Source organism: Pteropus vampyrus, unplaced genomic scaffold (assembly GCF_000151845.1).
Source record: "Pteropus vampyrus isolate Shadow unplaced genomic scaffold, Pvam_2.0 Scaffold135, whole genome shotgun sequence".
NCBI lineage: Eukaryota > Metazoa > Chordata > Mammalia > Chiroptera > Pteropodidae > Pteropus > Pteropus vampyrus.
Window position 1 is genome coordinate 3718132 of NW_011888916.1, and position 26605 is coordinate 3744736.

Sequence of the window (26605 nt, forward strand, 5' to 3'; positions counted from 1 at the left end):
GATCTTATTCTATCTGGACAGTTTGTTCATCTTGAGGATGGACTAGACAATCTTTTAGGACTCTTCCAGCACCATCCATTTTTCTCCCTCCATCTCTCCCTCTCTAAGTCCCTCCCTCCCTCCTGTCCTTTTTTCTCCCATGATTGAGTGTGAAAGAAATAAAAGTATTGCTTGGGGAAGTTTTAAGTGCTGTGGGGATAGTCAGGCCAAATGCTCAAGATGGACAATTTAGAGATACACTTAAAGTCACAATGTGAATGAGTCCACTTAAAAAGAGTACGTAAAATAAGAAAAGAATCAGACTAAGAATAGAACACAAGGATTGAGCTATTTAAAGTAAAATTAGAGAGAGGAAAAGTTCTTTCAAAGGAAAACTGCCATAGGTTTAGTTTTATGAGGCAAAGATTTGTAATCTCCTATAAGGGTACTTTGGAAGGAAGTTTAATGAATGATTCATAATCGATCTTTTGGAATCCTTTTTGCATTATCCTTACTCTAGAATAAAATTGGTCAAAATGATGACCTTTTGTGATTTCAAAAGTATAGCACAGACTTCTAATGATTTTGTTAACAAGATATTGGAGCAAGCCACTTTATTGCTCATTGCCTCAGTTTCCCCATCTATAAAATGGGCATAATAAAGCGTATTTGATGAGGCTATGGTGAATGTGAAATTTGATTCTAGGAAAGTAAGAAACTTCTATAGAATTAGGAAGTCTCACTGTATCATTCTCTATAATAATACCAAGGGTTACATTTGTTTTCTGTCCTTGACCATTTTTCCTCCATCCGGTGACTAACTTTTTTGTAAACTAGTGTTTATTCCGTTCTCACATATCTCTTCCTTCTGTCTCAACTCCTCTGGGTTCCCTACGCCCAGCAGTTGGGAGATCAGAAAGACACCATCTGCCGATTAATAAACAGACATGTATTCGTTAATGAGTTGATTGGATCAGGGTGTCTCTTGATGTCCCCATTCGGAATGTTCAAACATTCCACCACATACTCACTTATCTAAGGTCACACCCAGAGGCTCTGTGGCTACAATGAATCACATCTGAGCTGACCACTTTTCCCGGAATCCGTGGGCTGCAACATACGTGAGTTTAGCCAAAGTGGACACCTGCCACCTACTCAGGACAAGACTGGCTCCTGGTGATCACACCTTCACAGAGTGTACTTAGGGCCCTGATCGGCAAGGGTTGAAGATCATGGGTGGAGCTTCTTCTATTGAGCACCTTCTGCATGCTCAGTACTCTGGTGTGTGTGTGTGTGTGTGTGTGTGTGTGTGTGTGTCTGTGTGTGTGTGTGTGTGTGGTGGAATTAGAATAAATCAAGAGACCTGGGTCCTATCTCCTCAGAAGGAAAGAGGACAGCAGGGCATGATGACAGGTTTGAGATAGAAACTTTAGTCATTTCATGGGCAGATCATTATTTATCTAGGTCAGATTGGGATCTAGCATCCCACGACTTCCCCCCAAATAAATTAAAACTCTGCGTAAAGATCCAAAAATGTCTCAAGTCCCTCTGAGCTTATTGACTTCCGTTGGCTCCCATCTCACTCTGAAGCGTGTTTATTTCTCTGGGACTTGCAGGCTCTCATGTTCACAGGGCTTGGCCACGGCCTTGGCCTGTCCCCCTCCAAGTGGAGATGAAGAGCTGCAGATTGATCTGGGCTCCACAGCCATCTTCCTAACATTGTTTATTCCCCAGCTGGGTGTCCCGGAGACATTAATAGATGAAGGGGGGATTGTTTGCTTTTTTTTTTTTAAAAGAGATGCTGAAGAAACAGAATGAAGCATAAAGCCAAGAGGAGTGAGTTGTCCCACTGCCTGAAAGTTTATGGGCATAAAAAGTCCTATTGTGAGAAGGGCACCCGCAACTGATTAGTTCACGTGGCACTTCCATTTTCCAGAAGAGATGCTCAGGCCCTCAAATTTAAAAGCATTTGTCCAAAGTCTTGTAGAAAGTCAATGACATAAGCTTGAGATTAAAATCCATGTTCTTTTTCCTAGTCTGAGCCTCACCCCATACTGCAGGGAGGACTTAAGACAGCCTAAGAAGGAGGATGGGTGGCCCAGCATGGCCGGGCACACAGCTGGGCAGCCCAGGACACAGCCTGGCACTTGTGATCATCTCTTCAGAGCCTGCACATTACTCACTGGGCACTCAGGCCAGTCCTCCCTTGCTTTCTATTTTAGTCTTTTCTCCTGGGAGGCTGGACTTTTTAGTATTACCATCAACACAAGAGGGCCGATGTGGAGTAGTAACTAGGGGCTGCGTCAGTTGGTATGTCTGACCTCTGCAGGCCAGCTCTAAAGGAGAATGACCTTTCCATAAAAGCAAGGTCTGAAAGCCAGTGGGTGGTAAGTAGATACTGGTGCTGTGGGTAGAACATAGACTTCAGAGTTAGATCTAAATTCAGAACCCAGTTCTATCAATTCTTAGTTATACCAGCTTATACGCAAGCTACTTTCTGAGCCTCAGTTTCTGAATTTGATTTTCATACCAACCCTTGTGAAGAAGGTGTATTAAAAAACTAAGAATTAGAGGGATGGAATGGCTGCCTCAATTTAATACTAATCATATGAGGGGTAGGTCATGGCAGATTTGGCCTTCATTCTGTGCCAGGCACTGTATATTAATAATCCTCATGCCAGCTCTGTGAGGGAGGTGATGTGCTCGTCTCACTTTATGGATGAAGAAACTGAGGCTTGAAGAGAGTGGACACTTTTTTGGTATATCATGTGTTCTTTCTGTATTTCCTAAGGCAGGCAAGGAAATCCTTCCCACTTTACAGGGGAGAAGTTGAGGTATAGAGAGGAAGATAAACAGTGTACCTGGAGTTACCCAATAAGGAGTTGGTGGAGGAGCTGGGTCTGAGTCCATGTCTCCTGGCTCCCAGCTCAGGATTCTCTCACTGCTTATACTTCCTGGGCTCCGCCAAGCCCCAGGGCATTCTGCCCTAGAGTGGTGCTCTCCCAGGCTAGCCTTGCCCCTCCTAAGCACTGCCCTCATCCCCTGCCAGACTAAATCTTGTTGCCCAACTCGTGGGAAGGAGCCAAGCCTGGCAGCCTTTGGTGGGCATCCAAGTCGAGCTGCTCTTTCCTGCGTTGAGGCTAGCGTGCGGCATGGCTTCATCATCCAAATATGTCCTGCCAGACAGGCCTCAGCTGCTGGCCAGCAGGGCACTTGGCGGCCGGAGAGAGCCTGGTGGTAACCAGCCGACATAAATCATGGCTCTGGTTAAGAGGAAGTCCAGCCGTTCTCTGGCAGGCAAGGGATGAGAGGTGGGGAAGGATGGCAGGGTAGGAACCTCCCGCTGGAAGGGGTTGAGTCTTCCAAGGGCCCAGTGACCTTAGCAAGTGTTCGATCTCTCTGGTTCTCTCCATCCATCTGAAGAGTTAAGAGGCTGCATCCAATGATCTCTGATAGTTCATGCCAAATTGTAGAGCTTCCTGGTGTGTGTGTGTGTGTGTGTGTGTGTGTGTGTGTGTGAGAGAGAGAGAGAGACAGAGACAGAGACAGAGACGGAGACAGAGAGACAGACAGACGACAGAGAGAGAGAGAGAGAGAGACAGAAACAGAGACAGAGAGACAGACAGACGACAGAGAGAGAGAGAGGTTGCTTTTTCCTTTCTACTTGGAGCACCATGAGGGATAAATCTCTTTATATTCTGTATGATGGGCCGAGTGACTATCATCAGGCTCTGTTTCCCCAAGGATCCCAACCTGGAGGGAGAGGCCCAGGCACATGCAGTCCTTTCTAATGGAAGGCAGGCTGCAATCCATGCTTCTATCCTGATTCCAACTATAACAGAAATAGCAGGCACCGTTTGAGGGGGTCATGGAGAAAAGTGGGCATGTGACCAAGCAGACTGTAACTGAGTAGCACCGTGAAGGGTGGGTAGGACTTCATCAGGCACGGCAGGAAGCACTACCTGACAGAAAGAGAGCAAGTGTGTGGCTGAGATGGAGCCAGAATAGATGTCTGTGGTTTGGGGGAGGCAGCAGGAGAGTATGGGGTCAGCGAGTCCTTCAGTCCTTCGTTTCAAGTCTGGCTCAGCCTTGAAATTTGAGACCAACAGGGGGCACATGACTTTACCTCTTTGAGTCTCTCTGGTCTCATTTTTCCTATCTTTCCCAGAAGGTTAATCCCTCCTCTGAATATTGGCTGTGAAAATAATGTATGTGGATGTGTCTACCAGCCCAGGGCTTGGTGTGGAAATGAGTCGTGCTCAGGAAGTGGGTCTCACATCGCCCTGATGATGGGTAGAGCCCTCTCCTTGCAGCACCAGGCTGCCTCCATCAACTGCAGGAAGAGGCAGAAAGCCAGATGGTAAGGGCAGGAGAGTGTGATTTGGTCTGTTTTCCTCTCCACATGTAATACCACTTGCTGGCTTTATGGAAGCCATTGTGGACAGGCTGCCTCCCAACAATTCCCTGAAACAATTCACACTGCTCATCCCATTGGCCATTGTGCCCTATGTCTCAACTATGCATTGCAGGTGGCATCATCGTGCGAGCATGGGAAGCGGGCAGCAACTGTCAGTGAAGGAGGCATGACTTCTCTGTCCATCATGCTGACTTCTGTGGCCGGGCCAAGAACGTGCAGGCCTCTGAGGAACCTAACATAACAAGGTGAGCTGTAAGCTGCTGAGCAGGCTGAGGAGCTGGGTGGGCATGTTCCCCTTACTTCTGTGTAAAGGGGTCCTAGGTGACAATGGTCATTTGGCCCCATACCCTCTGCCCTGCCAGAGCTCCCAGCTTGGCTACACCCTATGAGGCTCAGCCTGGCCTACACCCCTTCTAACATGATTTAGGTTGCTGAGGAGCAGGGCTGGGCTGGGGAAGGGTAAGCTCACACATACAGGTTAACCCTGCCAAGGACGTGATCTGCCAAGGAAGGAGCATTTCTGAGTTAGATGCAAGTCCTTTGATCATTCATTCTTTCCACAAGCCTTTCCTTAAGTCTCTTGGGCACCGTTCCCCAGTGCTGTAGCACCCAAGGAAGACACTAAGTCCTGGGATTGCAGGGAGCAAGAGATGAATTCTAGGCCAAGAAACAAAACACTCTTGGTCAAACAGTCATTCATTTTTTCGTTCACTCAGCCTGAGCCCTGGGGAGATGGGATAACTTAGACTGTTTCTGAAAATCTCAGAGCTGGTGGGGAGGTAGAGATAAGCAGGCCCACATTCAACTCTGAGGTAGGCCATTAAAGAGAGAGTGGCAGGGAACTGAGGGGGTGGGGCAGCAACCATTTCTGGGGGAGGAAGTTTGGGGGGTGGTGAGGAGGCAACTGGTTGGAGGAGTGGATGTTTCACTTAGGCCTTGAGGAAGGGAAAACCTTTGACTGTTTGGAGATACAAAGATGGGCTCTAGGTGCCCTGGCATCATTCTTATTTAAATTATCTAGGTCTTATTTGAACTGAAATATCAGTTTCAAAAATACTCATTTTTATGTACTAGTCTTTTCACTAAAGGTTATATGTCCTCACAAACTTTCTATGATTTGATCAGAGAAATAAATTAATCCAATAAGAGCAGGCCATTTTTCAGACCACGCGTCTTGAGTACTGGTCCGGAAGTAACATCTCTGTGCTCAGACCCACATAGCTGGGGTCTAGTTTGACCCTTTAACTCAGCCACGATGTGTCTTCAAGAAAGGTTCTGTCCTCCGTCAGAGTGGGGTGGTGGTGGGGAGAAGGATAAAACAAGGGTGAGAGGTCCCAGGTCCGCTCACCAAGTGAAAGGAGGGGGTGGCCTTAGCATTCTCAGCTTGAAATGATCCAGGGCCCAAGAAAGGAAGTTCAAGGATCGGGACAGTTTGGCAATATTAGTGGTTAAGAACAAAAGACTTTGATTCAGTTATAGCTGAGTTTGATCCTTTGCTCAGATACATGTGTCCTTGGGCCAGTCAATTAACATGCGCCTTGTACATTTTCTTGTAGGACTATTGAGGGCGTTATACGAGTTAATATACAACACTCAGCCCTGTCTCTGGCGCTTAGTAAGGACTCGAGGAAAGGCTGCTGATGAAGTTGGAGTCGTAGTTATAGCCCTGGGAGCCCGCAGTGAATATGACTTTTGGGACTAGAACCTTCACAGCCCTACGATCCTGTTACCACCAGGGCTGTCACCCAGGCCTCCTTCACTACTTCTAATTCACACACCTGAGCAGGTGCAATCAGAGGCCAAAAGCTGATATGCTCAAAAATCTTAAAAAATAAGAATGAAGATGATGTCAGACCTAGGGTTACCACTGTGGGAATGTATGAGCCCTCAGACCCCCTCAAAGCCAGAAGTATCTCTTTGGTCACATACTTCAGAAGAGACCCAGAGTCTACCTCCAGCCCAGGGGCCCTGCCCCTTGAAAAGGCCCCTTCTTCTCATCTTCATTCTACTGGTTCTATCCATTGCCCCTGAATGGAAATGGAAGCTTAATTTTTCTCGTTTGAAGCCCTTCACACTCTGGGCTCTTGACAGGAAACACAGCTCAGCTTTAATTAGTCACAGCAAGCTCCCTGCATGAGCTTCTAGCATAGCCAGGGCACTTCAAAGATAAAGGCTTCTCCATTCTCTCTAATCACAGCTATTAATGAGCCAATTAAGGCTTTCTCTGGGGCCAAGGCAAGCAGCTCTCTTAGTACCTTGGGCACCCAACTCTGTCCATACCGCCTGCCAGGAAGCTTCAGAATGACTGGGGTTGGGAGCCCCATCTCTACAGCTTATCTGCTGTGAGTCCTAGGATAGAACAGATGTCCTCTCTGAGCCACTGTCCACAACAGGGGAGGTTAACACTGTTTCTCCTGAGGAGCAATTATTTTAACAGGAATAATTCCAGGTCGGTGGTTCTCAAACTTTAGCATACTTCAGAATCACCAGGAGGCCTTATTAAAATGCTTGACTGGGCTCCACCCGGAGTTTCTGACTCAGTTGGTCTGGGAGGGGTGGCATGCAAAAAATCTGCATTTCTCACTTCTTCCCAAGTGATGCTAATGCTGCTGGTTCGGGAACCACTTTTTAAAAAGCATCCCTCTAGACAGTTGTGAGATATACTTAAAATTTTTGATTGTACTCGCATCTATAAATGTCACCCCACCCCTTTCCTTCACTTGTGTCTCATCTGCCAGTTTCCAGGAGTCTCCTATCTGAGCTATCAACATTTGGACACAGCTACGTTTGTCACCGCGTGGTGACCTGTCAGTGTACAGCACTCCAGGCGTGCTCAGTCCTGGGCAGAATTCTGCAATACCACTTTTTGCCTAATCTTAGTACTGAGATTCCAGGTCCTGACGTTGATATCGTAAGTCTCCAGCATCTCCTTTGGGAGCTGAAATGGGTCGGGACTTCCTGATTCCGGGGAGGGCAAGCACTCCAGGCATGCTCAGTCCTGGGCAGAATTCTGCAATACCACTTTTTGCCTAATCTTAGTACTGAGATTCCAAGTCCTGACGTTGATATCATAAGTCTCCAGCATCTCCTTTGGGAGTGGAAATGGGTCGGGACTTCCTGATTCCAGGGAGGGCAGGGAGGATGGAGTTTTCAGTCTTCTTGTTGGATGCATTGCATAGTGGATGCTGGTAAGATGAAGATGTGCAGAAAGGACATTTCAGGGCAGGGCACATGAGCAAATGGGTGATGGTAGGATAATGCATGTGGTTTATGGGGGACTGGTTAGAATCCTCTACTGATGGCCTAATGAAAGCCTAACTAAAGTCCTCCATGCTGCATTTTGTCCGTTTTTCGGCAACAGAGACAGACTTCTTCATTTCAACTCCTGCCTGCAGTGCCTGATGGCATGGCGAGAGTCACTCTGTGCTTCTAGCTTTAAAGACAGACTTTTGTGGTCAAATAAGATGGTAATGGTTCACGTACTTAGGATATTGGATTTCAGCTGGGGCTGTTGTCTCCCTGTCTAGACTTCTCAGCACACTCACCTCCACCGAATATGCCCTTCTTCCTACCATCCCATTCATGTCTGATTCAGCCTTCATGGCCCACCTTATGTTCCTCGGAGAGCTTGTTTCTGAGCACTCCCGCTTTGGCAATCTTCGTGTTGTAGATGGCATATCCCAGAGTGTATGCCCAGAGGTCTTGGGGGCTGTCAGCAGCTGTAACTGAGGTGTCCCTTGGAGAGTGCTGGGGTAAGTCAAGTCAGCCAAGACTCTCCTTGGCAGGACCTCTCAGAACCTTGAATATCCTACTGTGGCTTGGGAGACTTAACAGGGATGCTTACTTACCAAGCAGCATTTCCCAAACTGATTTCACCACAGAATGTATATTTTTTTTCCAGAGAAGATCTTATTTTGGTACAGAGGAGCTAAATAGGCTTCAGCGTCCAGCAGATTAGGGTTCCAGTTCTGGAAGGTCCACTTCTTTGAGCCTTAGGCTCTTTATCTGTGGAATGGAGATACTGGTCCTTACCTCGGAGGGCTGTTGCATGAGTACACATGAGAGGTACTCAGCCCAGAGCGAGGTATACAGCAAGGTCTCAGTAAATGTGTATTTTCTCCTTTCCTTTTTGCCTTTTCTGGTGGAAGCTGAGAATCTGAGTTGAAAATGCACTGTACCAAATAATGTGCTGCAAAAATATAGCAGGTCCTTGAATAATGTTCCCTTCAATGCCATTTTGTTGTAATGTTGATGAGAGAAAACATTAATTCCCAGCCGGGGCCACTGTCCGTGTGGCGTTTGCATGCTCTCCCCATATCTGTGTGGGTTTTCTACAGGGACTCAGGTTTCCTGCCACACCCCAAAGATGTACATATTAGGTAAATTAGCATGTCTAAATTGTCCCAGTATGAGTGAGTGAGTGAGCGAGTGTGTGTGTGTTCGTGAATGTGAGTACCCTTCAGTGGAGTGGTGTCCCATCCAGGGTGTTTTTCCACCTTGTGCCCTGAGCTGCTGGGGATAGGCTCCAGCCACCCTTGACCCTGAACTGGAGTAACTAAGTTAGAAAAGAATGATCTTACTTGTTTTTATTAATCTTTCTTAAATGTAGGGATAGCTCACATTTATGTCAACGTTTAATATTAGAAGCATTTTGGAAATTTATTTAGAAGTTTGGTGATATTTTTGTGACCAGAAATATGCCATAAGAACCTTTGTTGATATCAACTAGCCTGTGGTAAAACTGATTTCATTATATGTCATTTTGTTGAAAGTCATAGTTTCCAAGAACCTATTATCAAAGATGCTAAGTGAAGACTTACTGTACTTGGCCTATGAGGGTGAAGCAACACTCAAATAGACAGGATTAGAGGAATGAGATTGCACAACGCACTGGGCCATACAAGCAGGCTTCCTGGAGGAAGCATGTCTTTGCTAGGTTAGATCCTGAAGCTAATTCTCCAGCAAAAACCTGAGGTGGGGACGTGGGAGGGGGAGGCCTTGAGACCTGCAGCTCTCTGTGAGCAAGCTACAGCAAGAATCCTTCTCTTTATTTTCCTTTTCCACCCTGGAGGCCCATTTCCCCATCAAATCCAGCCGACACAGCACTTGCCTTCCCCTCCCACGGCCTGAACTTGGCCAACGTCGTCAGTTCCAGAGGTGTGAGCCTCCAAGTGGGGCCCTCCTGGCTTGTGGAAATTCACTGGGCCCATAGAAGCCTGCTGTACTGATACCTCAGGAAGCTCAGGGCAAACAGGCCACCAGGATGTGGGTATTGGCCTGGATTCTACCTACCCTAACCCCGGCCATAGGGAGTGGGGTGGGGAAAGGAGGAGGAGTATGATCAAAGCTGGGAAGGAAGCCACACCAGAAATTATCTCCCAGACTCTTATCACCCCTGCCTCCTGCCCCACCCCCAACCAGTCATTTTAGGAGACCCCACTTTGAACCAGGCACAGTTCCTCCTTAACTCATGTAATCTCCTAAACCATCATTATATTTCCCATTTTACTGATGAGAAACAAAGGCTCGGAGAGTCAGCTTTAAGCCAAGTCCTTTTGATATGAAGTCCAAGCTCTTTCCGCTGGTGCCGTGGAGCCATTTATTTCGTCGTGTCTTTCTTATTTTGCCTGGCATGTTCCCACTTCCAGAAAGCCTCCTGAGTGGTCATCCAAGGCCATGCTTATCTCCTCTTCTCCTGAGCGTATACAGTTGGATCCACAATACACATCTCTCATTAGTCCATGTTTCCAGAAACGAAAAGACTGTGACAATGTCTTATACTGTACCCCTAGTACAGTATAAGTGTACTAGGCACAGCACAGTAATATGCTGGCACAGCACACATATTAATCTCTGTTGGGAGAAGGAATGAAGTATATTTCTAAGAGTACATGGACATATCAGGTGCTTTGCATTCCCGGTTCGTCCTGAGTTACCTACTGTCTTCTAACCCGTCTGTAAGTCTTCACCCTTCCTTATACCACATAGGGCTGGGCTCACAGATGCTCTCTGACTCAGCTTTCCAGAGTGTCATCCATTTTACCTTTCTGCAACTCAGCTCATTTCTTAGATTTTGGCAGGACTCCTAAATAGTCACGAGCAGACCCCTGTGGCTGGACACCCTCAGGAGGGGTCCTATATGATCTCGGCTACAATTCTCTTCTTCCAGCACATTTGTGTCAGACCTGGGGCTTGTTCCTCCACCCGCTGAAACTTGCTTCAATGATTAGTGAAGGTGCCAGGGAAATTGCAAAAACCATGTGACAGGTAAATGGCTGTTCCTGCAACTTTCTTAGGTTTCAAAGAGAGGACAGCTTGCTCCAGTGTGTGGGCTGGGAATTCAGGCTTTGTAAGCACTTTCCAGAAAGCACGGGGCACAGTTGACCCTTGCAGGAGTCTGCTTTTCCCTTCAGTGGAATCCAACTGGGCCTCTGGGCCTCAGGGCACTGAGACCGATCATGGAACGGGCTCCATTCACACACTGTGGCTTTGTTCCCGTACATGAAGAGCAGACAAGCAAATGGTTTTTGAGCAGAAAGGGAGCTAAGTAAACAGGTTGGAGGGTTCCAGAGCTGGAAAACACCTTAGGTCACTAAGTCCAACCTTTTCACTTTCTGGACAGGGAAACTGAGGCCCAGTGCAAGGTGGTTGCCTAGAGTCAAATAGCATCTTGGAGATGAAGCCATGGCTCGAGTGAACACATCAATATCTAAAGTCTTGGAAAAGTGAGTGGTAGTTGTCCATGAGGAATTGTGTCCAGAAGCTCGTCTTTGTATTGGCTGGTAAAAATACAACAGGTATGTGGGATTGGGCCTATCCTATCTGCAGATAAGGCTGGGCATGCCTGGTGAGGTGTATAAGGTCAGTGAAGGCAGGTTATGACCCTTAGCCGATGCTTGTCTACCAACCTCTGGCCACCTGGCTCTCTCTTCTGGGTATCTAGATGCCCAGAGAACTCAGATAGACTACCTCCTAGAACAGAACTCGACCTGGGCACCAAGTTGCCTTTGGCGTGGGGAGAGGAAAATTTATAGTTACTAAATATCAAGGTGTTTCAACAGGGTCCCATGAAATACCTGTGAAAGTATTTTCCACAGCTTGGTACTGGGACTCCTACAGGTGGGTGGTCCTTATATAAATAATATATGGAGCAACTTTTATGTGCTAACGCCTTCAGTGTCTCCTTATTACCTACAAGAAATAGAGACTAAGCCCTTCCCGTGATGCTCAAGACCTTTATGTACTTCTCTGTCTGACCTCTCACTTGTTATCTCTGAAGATTGTTGGTACATGCCATTCACGGCCATCATACTGAAAACACCATTCATGTTTTTGCCTCTGAGTCTTTTTAAAAAACTGCCTGGAATGTTCTTTTCTCTTCCTCTCTCTGGAGGACTCCTCATCCTTCTCCACAATCCAACAACCCAGAGAAGTGCCATCTTCTCTGTTAGGTCTTCCTTCTCCCACTCCCCAGGCAATCGTACCTACAAAAAATATCTCAAACCTAACTTCACCATCTGCACTGCTATCTCCCAAGTCCAAGCCACCAACATCTCTTGCCTGGTCTACTCCAGTAGGTTCCTAGCTGTTCTCCCTGCTTCACATCTTAGCCCATTACAAGCCATTCTCTATGCAACAGTCAGGGTGAGTTTTTGTACATCTTGAATCAGACCCTATTTCCTCAAACGGCTTCCCATTGCAGGCCTTACCATGGTTTCATCATCTCCCTGTCATTCTATTGTCACATCATCCACTTTCCGCCTTGTTTTCCGCGTTCCGGCCACAGTGGCAACCTTCTTGTTCCTTGAACAAACCAAAGTTATTCAGGGACCTTTACCTTCCTATGTTCCTGGAAAGCTCCCTCCACCCCCAAACGGCCCCCCACCCCAGATCCTCTCTAGGCTGGCACTTTTCATAATTCAAGTCTTGGCTTAAATAGCACTTCTTGGAGAGGTCTCCTCTGACCATTCGACCTAAAGTAGCCTCTATCGTACCCCCAGTTTTATTGTCTTTGCAGCAATCATCCCAGTATCAAGTGATTTTATGTATTTATTTGTTCCTGTGTTAATTTTCCATGTCTCTTCCCGCAATATAAACTCAATGATAGCAGAAATGTCACCAATCTTTAGTGATATATCCCCAGTGTATGCAAGAGACCAGGGCCTACTGGGTACTTAATAAATAAACATCTATGAATGAGTGCCTTAAGTGGTACCCTAGCATACAAAGCATTATGAAAGAAGATCTCTGTGGGCTTTCTATAGGAAGAGAAACCTGGATGAGCCATAAAAAGATGGCAAGATTTGTGCAGGTAGTGAGAGAATCAGAGGTGGTTTCCCAGAAAGTGGGCTTGGCCAGCAGCATATGCTGAGTGGTTGAAAAGACAGAGAGTGTAAGAGGGAGAAAAGCTGGAACAGGGAGCCTGAGTGCTGAGCAGAGAAGGAGACAAGGTTAGCTCTGTGCCAAAGCAAGAGGCTGAGGAGGGGATGCTTGGGGGCAAGAAGTGAGGCAGACTCTGGAGGCCCTTGCAGGCCAGAGAGGAAACCCCTTTTTCTTCATTCACCTTTGCACTGTTTCCAAAGTCATTCCCTGCAGCCTCGCTTTGCACACACAAAGTATTATTTCTAATTGAAAAGATAGACAATAGCCATAAGAACTTAGGGCATCATGTAACATCCTCATTGGCAAATAGAAGTGAAGCTCACCCCTGCTGGGGCAGAGCAGTGTCCATGCCAATACCAACACAGGATCTCAGAGAAGCCAGGGTAGAATTCACCTAAATGGACGGGAATAGTAAATTAGAGTTTTTGCCTACAAATGGGCTTAAACGGAATCCAGTCACAGGATCTTTGAATCCCAAACTTTAAGAACACACTGCCCTATGGGACCACAGAGGTTATCTAGTCGGACCTCCGATGCTCTATAGCCTCCTGTTCAAGAGGACGTCAGTCACTCGTCGCACACCTCCAGTGACGGAGAGCTCCCTACTCACATTGCTGGAAAGCTCTGACTCTCTGAAGGTCTGCCTCATGTTGTGATGGATATAGTCTCCTTGGAACACTCTGGCTGGACTCAACGTGACCCTGGGGCTGCCCACTTTGCCCCCAGGAAGCATGGTGGACACACGCAGCAGCCATCAGTCTTAAAGCCTCCTTACCAGACCCCATGCTCTGGACCCTTCCACCCTTTCTCCTCAGTGTGTAGCTTCAGTCCCCTCCCTGCTTTAAGTACCTCCTCTGGGCTTGTCCCAGTTTGTCACCACTCTTCTTCCATTGCTTTGGGGAAAGTCTCTAAAGGAGGGTGCCAGAGACTCTGGGAGTTCATCTCACACCCTTTTAACTCCTACTTCAAGACCATATGGCATTGCTGGTGGGAATTTAAAATGCTGCAGCCACTATGGAAAACAGCATGGTGGTTCCTCAAAAAATTAAATGTAGAATCACTATATAATTCATCAATTCCACTTGTCAGCATTTACTCGAACAAATCAAAGGCAGGGGCTCGAACACTTGTATGCCAATGTTCATTACAGCACTATTTACAGTAGCCAAAGGATGGAAGCAACCCAGATATCCATGAATGGATCAATGGATAAAACGTGGTACATACATATGGTGGGATATTATTCGGCCTTAAAAAGGAACAAAATTCTGGCATCTGCTATGACATGATGTACCTTGAAAACAGTATGCTCAATAAGATAAGTCAGATGTAAAAGGACAAATATTGTATGATTCCACATAGATGAGGCACCTAGAAGAGTCATAGAGACAGAAAGTAGAATAGTGGTTACCAGGGGTTGGGGGAAGGGAAAGAGAGGGAGTTATTGTTTAACGAGTACGGAGTTTCTGTTTGGAAAGATCAAAAATTTCTAAAGATGGATGGTGGCACAACATTGTGAATGTATTTAATGTCACCGAATTGCACACTTAAAAGTGGTTAAAATGGCAAATTTTATGTTATGTATATTTTACCACAATAAAAATATATTTTTTTAAAAAAGACCACATGTATCTATTCTCCATTCTCTGCCAAAGAGCAAAGAGCAGTCAAATGCCAGGCATTTGTAAAGTGCATACTTAGTACAGGGACTGTCTGACACGTGGTGGGCCATCAGGACGGGCCATCAGATTCTCGTTGTTCATTTTGACAATAGAACTGAGACTCAAAGAGGCTGAGTAGCTTGCTCAAGATTACACAGGGACAAATTCAAGATTCAAATGTGAACGTCTGATTCCAGAGGCTGTGTTCTTAATTATAAAGCTTGACTACTTCTTGAAAGAAACTTGGGAGATGCTTAACAGCAAGAAAACACACATGTGCATGTGCATGTACACACACACATGTACACACCACACACACACGCAGGCACACCCCTTCTGAGATGGTTTGCTGGGTTCGAAATATGTGCAAAGACTTCTTATAGAAGTGAGCAGTGATAAACTCCATTAGTGTGCAGCTTGTCTCTTGCTCCCCTCAGTTAATATTTGTTGAAAGAGTAAGTGTTGAATGACCATCAGTGTGTCCTAAAGACATGAGATTTCCTGAAGGAGGCGGCATATCAACTGAGTCCTGCAGTATGGGAAGAAGTGAGGGAAGAAGATGTCAGCAGGCGCTTTGGAAGCCTCCCCTGACCTCCAGGGTAGGCTTGCGGGCACCTGAGCTCCATAGCCCTCCCTCCACCCCAGGCTTCCTTGCTGATAGCACCTGGGCTGAGCTCCTGAGTTCACTGTTTACTGCTCCACTAGGTGGGCACTCTTGGCAGACAGTGCCCCAGTCCAACCCTCTCTGTGCCCAAATCCCAGCCAAGAGCTGGCATAGAATCAGTGCTCTGGGCTTTCTCACTGGACAGATTAACAAAAGGAGAGCTCTGGAAGAACCCTCCAGAGGAGTTCAACCTTGAAGAGCTCTTGTTCAATTCTCCTTATTTCCGTTTAATTAGAACAAATTCCCTGTTAGCTCAATTTCCATTCCCGAAGGTGGAAGGAATTCAGGAAACTTCTCCTAAGATGCCGAGCCCATTCTCAGTCTGCTGTCTAGACGTATGACCGAGGCTGCCCTCCACGTGAGCTTGCAGAGTTAATGGGGGCTGGAGCAGCAGCTGGCACATGTTACCTCTGTGGCTGGCAAGGTCTCCCTTCTGAGCTGAGGAGTCCCCACCCTGAGACAGCAGCCCTGGATGAATGGCTGAGGCTCCCACCTATCTGATAGTTACCTGTGCAGGTGAGGCCTGGGCTGCTGCCGCAAAGCACAACCTCAGGGTCACAATTCACATTAAATGCAAAGTGAAGGGGATTCTCTGGAGGTGTGCATCGCAGTAATGCTGGGGCAGAGGTGAGGCTTTGGGACAGACCTGTGGTTGTGGCCATCTACCAGCTGTGTGTGAGCCTGCCGCCCTCAGAGCTGGCCTGCTGACGTCTCCGCTCTGTGGCCTGGATCCCCCACTGCCAATACTATGCAGTACTTGGACTTAATTTCTCTTGCCTCCAACTGAACAATATGGAGTAGAGGAAGGCATACAAGAAAGACCTGGGTTCAAACCTACATAAGTCACATTAGCCATGTGATCTTGGAAAAGTGATTCCGTCTTTTGGAGTTTCAGCCTTGTGACTTGTAAATTGGAGATAATAAAAATCTACCTTCAGAGTTCTTAAGAGGATTAAATAAGATAATATTTATAAAGTGCTTAGAATAGTGGCTGACATATAATTAATTTTCTATGTGTTTGTTCAATGAATACAAATTTATCTCAATATCCCAAATGTCAGTCTTAGAACATGTGACTTTGAGTAAGTGCTATGCCCTCTCTGAGCCTCATTTTTCCATTTGTACAATGCGGGTGTATGACACACCATCCTGAAAGTCTCCTCTGGCTTGAACATGTGAGGGCTTGAGAGCTTGTAACACTACACCTCACCATCCATTCTCAATTGGCTCCAGTATTGGCTGACTTTGTCCCCAGCTACCTTGACCCCTGGAAGATCTGGGCCTTCTGTGCTATAGAACTCAGGCCCCTTGGAAATGCCAGGGCCAGGGTTTGTCAACATGGATTAATTCTGAGAAACGCGACAGCCAGGAGTGTCTCCAGAGAGGGTGCTTATCCGGCCTGGTCACTGAGGGAGTGGTCTGAACACGGCTGAACATTCCAATCAGCCAAGTAGCCTCGGGGAAGAATTTAGAGAAAAGGGCAGTGGGAAGCTAGTGCTGAGGTCTCTTAATCCCGGGGAATTTAAAGCCACCACCAAGTGGACTCCTAAATGAGTAGGGATTTGCTTCTCACAGCTTCAACAGACTGCTGCGGAGAGAAAGGTTTTAAATAGCAAAGGTGGCTTGGCTTGATTTGGCTGAGCTCACAACTGGACACATTCCTCTTTTGGTTCCCAGGGCACAAAAATAGTCTGGTGGGGGAATGGAGGTGCCCTGGGAGAAAGGAGATGGCAGTCTTCTCAGGTATCTTCAGTAGGGGACATAAGATGTGCCAAATAAATGTAGAGGGGGCCTCCTGGACCATCACGCGGCATGTTATGGCTTAGTAGGCTTTAGAGTTTTCTTGTGTGGTTCTCCTTGTTGGGAAAACTGACTCCATCTAGGACCTGCTCAAGGTCACCTTTGAGCAAATTAAGTCAATGGCAGAGCCAACGCTGAGACCTGTGTCTCTAGGCCCTAAAGTTGACTGAACCCTACTCTTTACGCACACAGCTTCTGCTCCAGCTATATAACCAGCATAAACCAGTGCAGTGCTTTGTTCCGTTCACATTTACTGAGACTTTGCCATGTGTAGGTCCTGAGCAAGGCACCAGTATGGGTGGGTCTGGGATGGGACAGAGATGAGCCCTGCAGGCACCTAGCTGTCTTCCAGCTGTTAAGGCAGGGACATTAGCAGCCTGAGAAAAGATATTTTAGGAAGGAGGAGCTGAGGGAGGGGAGCACATCTGGCTGGAATGGAGATGAGGCCGGGGACTTGGAGCTGAAAAGCTGCTTCCGTTTTCTGTTTTCTCATTTTCACCGGTTTTATCTCCCCTGTTAGCACAGGAGAGAGGGATTAAGCCTCCCCCATTAGCTGGGGCACTCCCGCAGGCCCCGTCTCTAAGTCAGCTTCTCCTCCCCGAACGCCCTTTCAATGGCCTTTTGATTGTCCTGGCCTGGCTGCTACCTGGCTCAGGTGAACCATCTCTCACATGGTGTGTTCCTGGGCTCCTGGGCTCCAGCCCACAGCTGTCTCATACCTCCCACTCACTGCTGCTAGAGTGGCCTTTTTGCACCAAAACAATCTTTAGGAACTGAGCATTGTGAGAACCTGACGTTGCTTCCAGTTTTCTTCAAGGCTGTCCTGGGACAGATGCAGCCAGAACGGTTCTGGCAGCCCCAGGGCACAGAGTAGGACTAGTGGGAGGAACACATGAGCCAGGTTGTTTCAGCATCAAGGGAGGCAGCATTGTCTGCCAGCCAGAGGGTCTAGTGCTGTGGCAGGCTGCTGGGCTGGGGAAACGGAAGGAACATGTTTCCCCCCTTCTTGGGAGGTGTATGAACAGAGACTTGTTGCTTGCTTAGACATTGTAGAAGGTGTTTAGGCACCAAACACAGGCACCAAATTTCAGACCAGGAATTAAGATTGTAAGCACTCGGTGCACAGTCTCTGTTTCCATGTCTGCATCACTTCTTGGTCAAGGAGCTATTTGAGAGCTTTTGTGGTTGCAAATAAGCATGTGGATCTGATTCATCTCATCCTCCTTAGCCTTTAACACAGAGCCCCCAGCACTTGCTAGGTTCAGAAGTGCTTGCAAAGAGAATGAATGACTTGTGAGCATCTGAGACCCAGAATGAGTCCAGGGCTGGGCCTGGCCACTCCAGCTGAGGACTGATGGGGACTTGGCATGGAGAAAAGGCTCCCCTCTGGCTTTCAGTCTCTGAGAACTACCCCACTTCAAAGAACTTGAAGATAAGAAGAGCTTTCTGGACTAAGTGAGATTTGGTCCTTCCCCAGCTCCCCCTCCCCTCACACCAAATGTGCACATGAAAATCTTGCTTTCTTATCTGTCTAGGCTCAGATTTGGCACCCTGGGGCTTGAAAGGCTGAGAGAGAGAGAGCAACTGATGTTTCATCCAGATGTCCTTAAAGGCCTCCAGCTGTGGACCACAGGATATTGTTTCTTCCGAGGTGCCAGCCCCAACTTCTACCTGTATGAAGGTGTGTGGCTCTGCTTGAATAGAAATTGAAGAGGGAGCACTAGAAATCAAATCTGGAAGGCAGAGAATCCTGTGAGAGCGACAGACCTGGCAGGAAGGATCCCAGGAGAGGATAGTGTATAAGAAGACAAAGAAGGTAGAGGTTGTCATCTTTGAAGGGGGAATTCCTTATTCAAGACAGAGTCTTTAACTCACACTTGATAAGTGGACAATTCGATGGCTGGAAGAATGGATGGTCTAAATGGGTGGTGATCCATTCAAGGACTTACTGGATGCTTCCTTAGACTCTGTGATAAATCAGACCCAGTCTGATAGGACAAGTATTTAAACTATGAGTAACAGCAATTGACTACTTATTTCATGTCAGACACTATTCTATGAACTTTATATAAATTAACTCATATGTCCTCACAACAACCTCGTGAGGTGGGTACCGCTGTGAACCATTTTACGTAGGAGCAAATGGAGGCAGTAGTTGTACACCTCAGACAAATGACACATTCTCTGGGGCCAGTTTTTACATCCATAGAATAGAGAATTGGGCTAAATAAAATCACTCATGTGAATGTGGCCAACACAAGTTGGTATGCAAGAAGTGTTTGTTGAATCTTAGTTTGACATGGGTAATGAAGTGACAAGGTCAATGTTTTCTGACTTCAGACTCTTTGGTTCCTCTGCCGCCCCATCCCCCCTCCCAAGGGTCTAGCACATAGCAGGTGAGCATTACATGTCTATTAAATGGTTGATGAAATCTTTGTGAATTCCAGAGTCTGCCTTGGACTGGCTGCTTTCCTACACTCCACCCGTATGGGGAATGTGGTGTGTTTTCCTTAGCTGGGAAGGTTCTCCCTGCAGACACTGCTTCTCCGACTCACAGGGGCCTGATCTCAAAAGCCAGAGCTTGCAGGAGGCCTCAGGAAAGGGGTGGTGGGGATCCCCAAACAAGGCTATGCTTCCCTTTATGCTGGTGTCAGCCCTTGGGCAGGCTGGCTCCCAACTCTCTGGGGGGTATGTGTGGAACTGCTTTGGCTTGTCTGAGAGCCAAGGGTGGAAGGGAGCGCACGTGCCTCCCACTGCTGAGTGTATATGTAGCAGCCTGTGTTTGTCTAGTGTGAACAAATCAATCTTTGTGCCCATTTCTTCCAAGAAATAGATTGGCTGGTCCTTCAGAAATAAAATCATTTAACAAAGGAAGCTCTGCAATGTCAGGCTGGGCAGTCCCAATGTGGGTATCAGACAGTAGGGACCCTACACAGAGCTCTTTGCAGGGAAGTCGTTTCTATAGCAGTCACTCCCTGCCTAGGATTGCTGCAGAACTGGTGATAGGACCCTTAGGATAACAATATATGGCCTTGCATGAGCCCTGGAGGGAGGAAAGGGGAGATGAAACTAATTCTGTGAAAGGTAAGACACTGAGGCAGAGAGAGGATAGAGAGAAAGGACACATTCAGGCAGAGGGAGCAAGCCAGTGGGGGTCCCCAGCATCCTCTTCTCGTCCCGTGGTGCCCAGTGGCATGGTGGTGCAGCAAGAGGCACAAGACCTCTGATGTCACCCACATCTGGGGCCTACTGCAAGACCCAGGGATTTGCACTGAGTCCAGTCAGTGCACAGTCGACCAGAGAGGAGCTCTGTCACACTTGGAGCAAGGAGATGGGGCAGAGTTATTTTTAGAGTCCGCCTGCTGGCTGAGATCATAGCACCTGGCGTCAACCAGCCAAGCTCTCATCCTGCAGAAAGATGTATTCTAGGCCACTTTGGGGTGGGAGCTGTTCTCAGGAAAGCCCGGCTCACTCTGAACTGTCAGACCTGCCAGACCTGCCAGACCCTCCCCACAGACCTCCTTGGAAACTGCCAGCTGGAGTCTGTTTGCACAGCTGGGGTGGGGGTAGAGGATGGGTGGAGAGGGGCTGCCCTCTGGGTCCTGAGGCTCTGGCCAAATATCCTTAGGCCAATTGGAAGTAGCCCAGAATGATGAAAGGGCCCTGCAAATCCATGAATGGGACATGGAATCCTGGGGCTGCTGCTTTCCAGCTGCCTGATCTCTAGCAAGTCATGGGGCCTCTATGAGCTTTCATTTCCTTATCTGTAAAATGGAGAGAATAAAATACATAGCTATCTTTTGGGAGAACTAAACCTGGTTATACACACAGTGGGGGCTAAACATGTTAGTTCCCCTCTGTTTCTTCTCTTTCTATCCCTTTTCTCCTGTTTTTCACTCTGCAGAATTATGTATCCATCCATCCATCCATCCATCCATCCATCCATCCATCCATCCATACATACATACATACATCTTGATATATATATGTGTCTATCTCTTTATATATATATTCACTGAGTGCCATTGATTGCAGGCGCTATGGATGCCATGGTGAATGAGGTGGGCTCTAGCACTGAACAACCCACAGTGTTATGACAGAGACAGACGGACAAGAGCAATGCTATCAGAACTGGGAACATGGGCAACTGCGCAGAAGAGGTGTTGACTGGACTGATTCTCAAGTCTCCTCAGCTAACAATCCTGAGTGGTCAGATGCCCTCCTGCGGCTGCCTGAGTAGTTGGGCAGCTTCCATTCATCTTTTAAGCACCGTCTCCTCCAAGAAGCCATCCAGACTTTCACCAGATCTTCCATAAGGCATTGTACTAAAAGCTTTACTATCCAATCCTTGGAACGATGCTGTGAGATGGGTGGTATTATCACCCTACTTTACAGATAAGTCTCCAGGACTTAGGGAAGTCAGTGATGTCATCTGAATTTAACTCTGTCTGAGTTCAGGGTCCAAGCTCTTTCCACAAAACTAATTAGCCTCTTCTTTAGACTTTCTTCCTACCCTGAGTCCCCTGAGCCCCTCTCAGAGGACTCATCACCAGGCTTTTAATTATTTGTTTACTGAGCTGCTGTTCCCACTCATCTAGAAACCTTTCAGGAGCTGGACTATATCTGATCCCTCTCTGTGACGAGGGGCCCAGCATAGGTCCAGCACACAGCAGGCCTCAATGAACATTTGTGGAGATGGAACCAGTCCAAAAATATGTCACAACAGTCCCCCGACTCCAACTGGGCAGAGTCTGTGATTGAAATGGTTACCCTTCTCTCTGGATTCCACCTCAGCAGTATGACCCCCACCCTGTTGGCCCAGGTCCCTCTCACCGTCAGTTTTTCCTGGTCTCAGGTGCTCTGGGGCTAGCAAGGTGTGACAGGGAAGGATGTGTGGTGACCATACACGAGGCAGGCCGACCGAGACTGTGAGAGTATGAGCTCCTGACTCACGCTGAAGTGAGGGTAAAGGCCGGGGAAGGGAGACATGCCTGAGGAGAAGCTACACTTCATAAACCCAGGAAAACCCAAAAGGCTTTGCAAAGGAGCTTAAGGAATTTAGGATTGGGACAAAAGGCTCAGAGAATTGACTCTAAAAGCAGAAGGCAGATCTGGTCAATTCTTCAGACGTGGGTCTGTCGTTGGCATCTGAGTGGCTGCTCCGCTTCCCCTGTCAGAGCCCAGCTATGCTTGGCGCATTTGTTAGGGTCCCAGCAGGCCCAAGGCCGTGGGAGCCTGGGAAGGAGCTCACCCAGGGGAGTGACTGACAGGTTGTCAGGCAGGCCGACTTTTGGTTGGGAACTTGGTTCATAGGCAGATCAGACAGCAGCTGAGATCCCAGGGGAACCTGGCCCTGGTGATGGATGCTCTGAGACCTTCCTTTTTGCCTCTGCTCTGTCTCCTTTGCCCACCCCCCAACTTTCATCTTGCTTTCTTGTCCTTTCCTTGGTCATTGGCCAGTGGTGCTGGGGATGGAAGAGCCGGCAGATTCATCAGGCAGGGATGAAGGGAGGCTGGAGCCATCAGTTTATGAATCAGCTCAGCTCTGGCGCTCCTGTCAGTTGGAGACAACGCAGCTGCATCTGGAGTATGTGCCCCAGGGGCACTGTACTACAGAGGGAGAAAGAGGCTGCCAGGACCAGACAGACCTGACCTCGAGCCCTGGCACCACCACTCAACAACTCTGTGACCTTGGGCAAGCCACTCGACTTCTCTAAGCCTCAGTGTCCTCCTCTGTAAAGTGGGGATAATAGAATCTGCCCTGCCTAAATCACAGATTGTTGATAGCATCAAACGAGAAAAAAAGTTCCCAAATTGCTGACAATGGACATCACCATTCTTACTAACCATCACCATTCTCCTGGTGGGAGAATGAAGCTCAAATCCAGGTCTTCGATTTGATGACTTCAGGTTGAGCTCCTCTGGGTCTGCCTATTCAGTTCCAGGGATTGAAAGCACAAAAAATGGAGCCAGTGCTATGTTTAACTGATTAAATTACTGATCAACGAATGTGGCTGATGAATTGTAACTATTCGGGAATCCTTAAAGCGCTCACTACAGAGTCAGTGTAAAGACTGTGTGATGGGGAGGAGGCAGATACAATCTCCAGCCCTTGGGGAACTTGCAAACTCTTTGGGGTGTGGGACATCCATTGAAGAGCTATATGCTAAAAATATAGGGCAGAGCATCCAAGATACCAAGTCTGGCCTGTTCATAATTGTATCCCCAGTGCCTAATGCACATCGTTGACATTCAATAAATACCTATCAAACAAAGGGATAAAGAGATGAATGAAAGGCACAGATCATCACTGTATGTTATCTGTATGCCCCTTGAGACTTCCACGCTCTTGGGTCATTTGGAGAAAACTGGGTCCGAAGCTCAGATTGCTCAGCTGTTCCACAGTTGTTTGTCATGCTTCTCGTCCCTGCTTATGAGAGTCCGACCTCCTCCATGCGTGTCAAACCATCATATCCCCTCACGAATCACTGGCCTTTCCTTCTACAAAAATTTAATTGCCCTGGGAATTTGGTCATGCTTCGTCACTTTACCAAAGATTTGAGGGTGTCACAGGGGCAGGATCACAGGTTTTGCCAACTTGTACAAATTGCCCCATAGAACTCCCTACCCTCTAAACTCCACGTTCCTGACCTGTGGCTGCTCCCCACCTTTGGGGAAATGTGGTCTGGGGAGTACCCCCCAATCCCTTCCTGCTCTAGTTCATGGCTTTTCTTGCAGGGAGGAGGGCCACCAGTCTGCTTTCCTTTTTCCAAGAGAATTCCAAGGAATACAACATCTACTATTTTTCCCACATGCATCCTCCCAGGCCCTGTGATTTCCGAGACAAGTTCCCAGAGGGTAGTGGTTCAAGTTCAAACTCAGGGTAGAGAGGCTCTTTCTAACACTGAGAAGTATTTAGATGTCTAGAGGTGTGAGCTCCCTGTCATAGGTGTAAGCAGAGTGAGATTGAAGAAGGTCCTTGGAGGCGCAGGTGTGAATTCTCGGTGTTTATTCAATTTGGGGGCTGGAAAAGATATGAAGCCAGGAAGTAGGAGACATGGGTTTACAGCCCAAGCTCTCTTACCGACTCTCAGTGTTAGCTTGATCAAGTTCCCATCCATCTCTGTGCCTCGGTTTCTCCATTTGCACAATGGGTGGGGAGCAGAGGATAGGAAAGTCAGACTGAGTGCTCTCGTAGGTCCCTGCAGCTCCGAGACACTGTGATTTCTTGGTATCTCAAGAGTGGAAGGTGATTTGTTTTTTCTGCAACAGGACCTGAGTGTTAAGTTTGTGGGAAATTGAGAGCGACTGGGTTTTCTTATCTCTCTGGCTCCAGGCCTAGTTGGAGCTTCATCTGGCTCCAGCAGAGGGGGAAGGGATGCCCCAGACCCTTCTCTGGTCTAGAGAAAGTAAAGCAGGCCCTTGACATCCTGCATGGAGTGGGCCTGGCCAGGCAGCCTGTAGAGACAGAGGGTGTCAGCAGCACAGAGCAGTATGGCCTGTGTGACAAGGCTAGGGGATGAAGAGCATCTCTCTGCACCTCTGTGCGGCTCGGGGTCATAGAGGAAAAACTCTGCTCTTGGGATGAAACTGGGTTGTGGAGCCCACTCCTGTCTGTCTTCCTCTGCAATACAGACTCCATGGGAGGATATGGGAAAGCGTGGCTCTCTCCAACTCTCATCGAGATTGGTCCAAATATTCCAAAAAATTTCCCATTTAAGGTCTCTAAAGATCCCTTTAATTATTGGTAAACATTTTTCTTATCAGCTACCACATGCTAGGTTTTATTCTGGGTGCTGAGATATAGCAGTGAATAAGAAAGAAATGGCTGACTCTGGCCACGTGGCATGCCCACTTCTCACCCCCTTCAACTTCTGGGCCCATGGCCAATCTGTATCACAGCATCATCACTGTCAAGCCAGAGAACATGCACCGTCGAGCCAGAGGACATGGCCCAGTGGACAAGATCATCAAGAGTTTTGAGCAGAAGGGATTCTGCTTCGTGGCCATGAAGTTCCTTCAGGCCTCTGAGGAACACCTGAAGTAGCACTATGTTGAAACGAAAGGCCTTGCATTCTTCCTGGGGCTGGAGAAGTACATGAATTCAAGGTTGATTCTGGCTACGATTTGGGAGGGGCTGAATGAGGTGAAGACAGGGCCGGCGACGCCTGGGGACACCAATCTAGCAGAATCTAAGCTGGGCACCCTTCGAGGGGACTTCTGCATTCAGGTTGGCAGGACCATCATTCATGGCGGTGATTCAGTAAAAAAGTGCTGAAAGAGAAATCAGCCTATGCTTTAAGCCTGAAGACTTAGTCACTGCAAGTCTTGTGCTTTTGACTGGATCTATGAAAACAAGGGCACAAAGCAGCATTTCCCTTTGGCACCACTTGATGTGTCCCTGGACACAGCATTTCATTCCACAGACTTGGAATAGGATCAATAGGATCCTATTGGATCAATCTTTCTTTCCTGAAACATATTTATCAATAAAGCCTTTGGCTATCAGAGAAAAAGAAAGAAGGAAGGAAGGAAGGGAAAAAAGAACAGAAAGAAGGGATTCTCTGCATTATCTAGCGATAAAGAGACAAACATTTTAGTACAGGGTGATACATCATCTGAGAGGAACCCACCAGGACTGTAGGAACATGTTGGGGATGAGGGGGCTGATGCCCAGATGTGGTAGGGCCAGACAAGGATTCTGAAGTCTAAGAAGAAATTTGCTAGACCAAGGGAATGTAAGGGAGGAAGGGCGTGTTCTAAGGAGGAGGAGCAGTGCCTGCTAAAGTGGGCAAAGGGGGAAACTCATCTGAGCCTTGCAGTGGCTGTTTCTTGGGTGCGAATGGCAGCTGAAGAGCAAGAGGTAGGAGGGGTTGGGCAGGGGAGTGTGGGGCATGCAATGGAACTGAGGCCAGAGAGAGCAAAGCTAGGATCAGGCAGGGTTTAGAGCCATGTGGAAGAGGCCGAGTATTATTCTAGAGGCAGTGGGAGCCAGTGAAGGATTTTAGCTGGCGTGACATGATTAGATTTGTGCTAAGAGAAGACAGTGGTGATGCCATGTGGAAGATGGACTGAAGGGGCAGAGCCTGGAGACGAGCTGGGAGAATAGCTCAGTGAACCAGTGAGGGATGATGATGGATGGCCTGTGGTAGTAGAAATAGGAATGGAGATAAACGGATGGATTTGTGAGGTTTTAGGGAGGAAGAATCAATAGGACCTTGTTTTCCATGAACCTTGAATTCTTAATGATTGTTTTCCAAATCTACTATATCTTTTAAGCAATTAAATTTAATACATACATTATAATAGTAACAATTAATAAATAGTATGGGATCACATGGGCTTCATTCATGTGGCTTTGTAAATGGGTCTTATCTACACACTACCCTTCATGTCACAATAGACAATTAGAACTTTGGGTCGTTAGAAGCTAAATTATTTAGCTTAGTCAATATAATCATAGCCTAAAGCAGTAACACTTGATGTTTTAGTTACTTAAAGGTTGTAGTTAGTCATCAAGATCTGGTCTCTTTACCGCTGGAATCACCCTCCAAATGGTTGTCTACACTACAGTCAGAAAGATCTTCCTAAAATGTATATTGGATCATGCCTTAAAATTTTTTGACAGTTTCAGGGTTTCTCTCTCTTCTCTCTCAGTACCCTCAGTGGACTTCATTCACATTCACGGATACCACCTTTATG

At 47.4% G+C, this 26605-nt stretch overlaps 1 long non-coding RNA gene and 1 pseudogene across 8 annotated transcripts in view; both read left to right on the top strand.

The window, feature by feature from the left end:
• The window catches only part of LOC105297162, a 38557-nt gene extending 15645 nt beyond the window's left edge, over positions 1–22912 (top strand). For 2 of the 8 annotated variants that reach the window (XR_002782155.1, XR_002782157.1), the window contains 2 exons: positions 11019–11193; positions 18439–19341. This is a non-coding gene — a long non-coding RNA (uncharacterized LOC105297162). Of the gene's footprint in view, positions 1–4510; positions 4642–11018; positions 11194–18438; positions 19345–20938 lie in introns of those variants that run through there. The other 6 variants (XR_002782154.1, XR_896330.2, XR_002782160.1 and 3 more) reach the window with 5 other exon arrangements.
• A 1648-nt stretch (positions 22913–24560) lies between these two features.
• Positions 24561–25340, top strand: LOC105297198 (annotated as a pseudogene).
• The last annotated feature ends 1265 nt before the right edge of the window (positions 25341–26605 follow it).